A 5,967-nucleotide genomic window follows, 5' to 3' on the forward strand; every position below is an offset into this window, starting at 1 on the left:
AGGAAGAAATGGAGGAAAGAAGGAAGAAAGGAGAGGAGGGAGGGGAGGAAGGGAGGGAGGGAGGGAGGGGGGGAGGGAGGAAAGAAGGAAGGAGGAAGGAGGGAGGGAGGGAGGAAGGAAGGAAGGAAGGAAGGAAGGAAGGAAGGAAGGAAGGAGGAAGGAAGGAAGGAAGGAAGGGAGGGTAAAGTCCAGGAATTCATTACTGGTACCACATAAACCAGGCATGATGGTACACACCTGTAATCTTGGTACTCTGAGGTGGAGAGGCAGAAGGATCAGAACTTCAAGTTCATCCTTGACTACGTATTGAGTTCAAAATCAACCTGGAATATATGAACTCTGTCTCAAAAAAAGGAGGGGACAGCTGGAGAGATGGCTCAGTAGTTAAGAGCACTGCTGCTCTTGCAGAGGACCTGGGAACTAGCATTCACAAGATGGCTACAATCATCCATAACCCCAGGTCCAGAGGATCTGACTCCCTCTTCTGACCTCCATGGGCATTGCACAACATGGGTGCACTTACACACAGGTAAGACACTCATACACATAAAATAAAAATAATAAATATTGTTTAAAGGGAGTGGGGGAAATCCCAATACCCCTGGTGACTGGAGAAGACTGAGAACCCATCATACAAGGGGAGGGGGATTCTAAATCGAATCAAGGTAAGAGCTAAGCAGGGAAAGCCATACAGTTTTACTAAGGTTTATAGTTTAGTAGTATGGTATCGATGTTAATTTTTGGATTTTGACAAATGAACTGTGGTTGTGCAATTGCTAACATTGGTAAAAGCTGAGTAAAGAGTATACATGATTTCCATAGGTTTTTGAAATTTTTCTGTAAGTCTAATGATATTTAAAGTTAAAATTTTAATTTAAGGCCTTGATTCAAGTTTCAGTTCTAAGACTTTTTAACTCTGTGGCTTTTCTGGGCCTGTTTCCTTACTAATCAATGAATCAGAATGGATGATCCTTCAGTTCCACCTGAGAACTGTTGAGTGACTCTCTGGCTTATAGTGTTTGTCTTACTTTATTTCAGCAGATCAAATGGCGATGGATTAGCAGTAGCTGAAAGGAAGATCTTGAAGGCCATCACGAATCTGTGTGTGAGGTCATGCATTTCCATGGGGCTTACCTCTCCAAGGGGCAGAGGCCAAAGAACTGTTAGTAGTTGGCAAAGAACCAGAAGTTGCTTTCAAAATTATTGGGGTGAGAGGAAACTTACCCAGCCAAAAGTATTTCTAAAAAATTGATTTTTGTTTTGAAAAACATAAAATTTTTTTAGAAAAATATAAAAATACAATAATATTATTTGTTAAAGAGTTAGGAGTTAAGCCTGGGTGTGGTGGCACATACCTTTAGTCTCACCACTCGGGCGGCAGAGGTAGGTGGCTCTCTGTAAGTTCAAGGCCAGCCTGGTCTACATAGAGAGCTCCAGGCCAGCTGAGGCTACAGAGAGACCCTGTCTCAAAAAGACCAACATAAAAATTTTAAAAAAGAATTGAGTTATTTTTTTCAAAATTTCTCTAATTTTTAGTGTACTTTTAGAGTTACATAAATAAATATGTAATTTGATGTTTAATTTCAATTTTGTAATTTAAATTAATTTAATTAAATTTGTAACTTAAAAATATATCTTATGAAAAAGAAAAAACAAAACAAAACAAAACCATGCTGGTACTTGTAGTATTGTTGAAACTTGCTGCCTTCTTAATCCTAGCAACCAGGAGAATATCCCAGGAATGTTTTGGCAGTTAGAAAAACAACCGAGCCTGGCAGTAATCCTTTCCCTGGACACCCTCCTCCCACACACCTACGTAACGCATCTCTCCTGACCATGGCTGACATTCCAGACTCTTCTTCCAACACTTTCAGCTCCCTCTTCCTGTTCCTCTGTGGGCCCCTCATCCCTGCAGAAACTGGTCATCTAAATCAAATAAGAATCTGAAGTCATGAACAGACTGCCTCAACTGGGAGGGCTCCCACTTTTCACTACTCAAATTTGGCAAGATTTTCTTTAGTCTTGGACCACCAGCATCACCCTCTTTGCCACTTTACCTTTTCCTTTCATTTCAGAGTTTTATTCATGAAGATTCTCCATCAACACAAGAGCTAAGTGTTTTCAATATTTGCTTCACTTTGTAGGATTTTTAGATTGTTTTGTTTTGTTTGATTAGCTCACTGGAAAGTTTCTGCAATCAAATCTCTGTACAGTAGAAATCATCCAGAAAACTCTCTGGGCCCAATTAGAATGGTCTGCTTCCTTCAGAACTAGTGAGACTTTTTTAATGGCCTAACTTTATGGAACATCTCAGCCATGATGCTCAGGAGAGGAACAAGCTGTCCACATTCCTCAGAATCATTACTACAAGAAGAAAGCCATGATAGCAGCCATGGTGCTCAGTCAGTACTTGTTGGGACTGTATGACCCTTTTTAGCATTAAACAACTTACTGAGTTGTTTAATGTCACCTATTAACTCAGAAGTGACTCTTTTAACTCCAGTCCTAGATTATACTATGAAATGGCTTTAACCCCTGTCTTGATTAATCCAGATGTCTGAAATTTACCCCCTTTAGTACCAAAACAAAAATACTATTGAAACTGTTCTTTATATATTTTTACTTATATTTAAAATAGACTATACTTTAATCTTTCTGATGACCCTTCTGAAATATGATGCTCCCTGGCTGGGAAAGAATATGGCAGCCTCTGATTTTGTCTCTGATATCCCAAGCCCCCATTCTTCAGAATTATTAAGTCATACTTTAGCATTTCTTTTCTACCCTAGTCATCATGTGTACCTACATGCTATTACTGATATGTCTGTCTGTGTACTTTATATCTTCTTCTAATCTGATGTATTTTAGGAATGAGATAGGTGGGACCATAAAACCACATGCAAAATAAGAGTCCATAGACCTAGACGGAGGTGTGTGTGTGTGTGTGTGTGTGTGTGTGTGTGTGTTAACCACTCACATTAATATGAATAAGCTTTGAGTATGAGCCAGAGGAGGTGAAGGAAGCTGGAAAGAAAATAATAGGACTCATTAGACATGATTTGTGAGAGAGTCTCATTTGAGTAACCAGGTTACAAAAACATGACTATATTATTTTTTATTGAGATGAACTTTATGTACAATATAACACACAGATCTTCAACACAGTTTAATAACTTTTGACAAATATATACACCATTGTAACCACAACTAAAAGTAAGACATAGAGTGTTTACACCACCCCTGGAAGTTCCCTTGTACCCTTTCAAACCAATGCCCATCTGCCCATACAAACCCAGAAGCTATACTCATTCTGATTTCTGTCCCTATTGATGTGCTTGCTTATCCTTGAACTTTACATAAATGGATTCATATAATATATAAATATAGCACAATTTGTTGATCCATTCTTCTGCTAGAATTTGGGTTGTTTCCAGCTTGTTGCTATTAGTTATTTTTCTTGTTGTGACAAATACCTGACAAAAGCAAGTTAAGGAAGGAAAGGTTGTTGTGGCTCGTTTGAAGCACAGTCCTTCATAGTGGAGAATGCCTGGCAGCAGAACATGCGGTCACACTGCAGCCACAGTCAGGAAGCAGGGGCGATTAATGGTGCTCAGCTTGATTTCTCTTTGAGAGTCAGTCTGAGACCCCAGTTTGTGGGGAATGCGCCACCCACATTCATGGTGGGTCTTCCTTGTTCAGTTAAACCTTTCTGGAAATACTCTCATATACAAGGCCCTGAGAAGAAAATATATGATGTATTTAAGGATCCCAAAGAAGGCCATATGACTAGCATACAGTGTATGAAGGAGTGTCAGAATAAGATCAAGAAAGCCCTAGTAGGCCATGTTCCACATGTTAGATTTTATCTGAGGTGCATCCAATGAGTGGTCTTAGGAAGTGGAGTACTGTGGGTCAGGGGAGGGCAGAAGCATAAAGGAAAGCAGCAAAAGCTCCTGCAGTAGAGCTTTGGGGAAATGGGCATGTCCTAGTTCGACTTGATATGTAGAGATATGGGCAGATTTAAACATACTTTGGAAGTAGAATTTTAGTTCCTGTCATCAACCAAAGTAAATTAATTTCTGTATAAAAAAGCATTTCAAACGCAGACAAATAATTTACCAAGTATTATTTTTGAAATCTCAAGTTATCATTTTTTATGGGGGTGGAGTTGATAATTTTCTACAATTCATTGAAATATATTTCCAGGGCATCAAAGAGAATGAAGCTAATGGGGGGAAAGTAACTTAGAAAAGTGAAGAATGGTGGAGAAGCGCTTACGCACTTGATTTCAAGTATCAAAGAGAGAGGTGAGATAGTGTCTGAACAGTATCTGCAGCTAGTCTCCTTGAGCATCATTAGAGGAATGGGCACAGAAACCAACTTCTCTTGGCTTCAAATCTGCTTCTAATGAAACAGGGAAACACTCACCTCTTTACTACACAGTAGTGTAGAAATGTTACCCTAAAATACCGCATACCGTAAGTTGATCAGTATAGGTGAAATAATTCTAAACTACAAGATTTCACTAGATTCATCCAGTTTGAAATCTAGCCTGTGACAGTGCTGAGGGATAGTATAGGAATGTTTAAGTCATCCTCAAAATCTCCACCAGTCTCCCCAGCAAGCCTTCCAAATAAATAGTTTACGGAATATGATATATGCATGTGAATGAAGCTTCAAGACTCATTTGCTAATCCCCCAGATTAGTTTCCTAAATTGCAATAACAAAATAACCCATACTAGGTGACTTAAAACAACAAAAATATAGTTTCTGTCTCTTTGAATTTTGGAGGCCAGAAATCTGAAATCAAGGTGTCAGCCGAGTTGGTTTCTTCTGAAGGTTCTAAAGGAAAATTTGTTCCATGCCTCACCTAGCAGGCAATATCAGCAATTCTTAGCATTTGTTGGCCCATAGATGCTGTCTTTGTTACTTTTTTGTTACTGTGATAAAGTACCTTTAAAAAAGCAACTTAGGAGAAAAACGGTCTATTTTGTCTCACAGTTCGAGGGCACAGTCCATCAAGGCAGGGATGTCATGGTGACAGATGCCTGGGGCAGTCAGGAAGCAGAGACTGATGAACACTCATACTCAGCTAGCTTTCTCCTTTTTATGCAGTACAGGAGCCCCGCCCAGGGAATGGTGATGTCTAATTTTAGGTCCTCCCCACCTCCATCAACCTAATGAAGATAATCCCTCACAAGTGTGCCTAGAGGCTTATCTCCTTGATGAGGCCAGATCTTGTCAAGTTAACAACCAACTTAAAAACTTGTGGTATACAATATTTTAGGGGGAGTAACAGCAGATGCATTTCTCCAATTCTGCCTCCTTCTAACATGGCTGCCCTTCTGTATTTCTCTAAATTTTCTCCTTTTCTATTCCTTACAAGAACTTTTTCATTGGATTTAGGATGCATGCTAAACTTGGATGATCTCACATGAAATCATTAACTTAATACTATGTAAAATACACTATTTCCAAATTAGGTCACATTCATAGGTACTGAGGGTCAGGATTTAAGCATAGCTTTTGGTGTACTACTCCACCCACTATACCCAAGTACTAATCTAATTGTTGCTTGCAAACCTCTCCCATAGAAATTCTAAAGAATACCCTGAATCGATTCCTCACACTTCTCACCAAAAACATAAGAAATGATCAGCTACTGAGTAGTCACCATGTGACAGGAACTGTGTATGTGACAGGCACTGTGCATGTATACCCAAGTATGAAAAGTTTCTTCATTGAGAATTTCATACATGCATACAATGTTTTTTAGTCAGGTCTATCCCCCATTCCCTCCACCTCAATTCTTCCCCTATCCCCACCACTATTATCCCCCAATTTCATTTGTTCTCTTTTTTTATTAAACACACAGAGTCCACATAGTAATCTACTATGAATAGTCTCTTGGGGACCACATTCCTGAAGAAAAGCGATTCTTCCTTTCCCAGTAGCCAACAGCTGCC

The sequence above is a fragment of the Nannospalax galili genome, unplaced genomic scaffold (assembly GCF_000622305.1).
Source record: "Nannospalax galili isolate Female #2095 unplaced genomic scaffold, S.galili_v1.0 scaffold140, whole genome shotgun sequence".
NCBI classification, from domain to species: Eukaryota; Metazoa; Chordata; class Mammalia; order Rodentia; family Spalacidae; genus Nannospalax; species Nannospalax galili.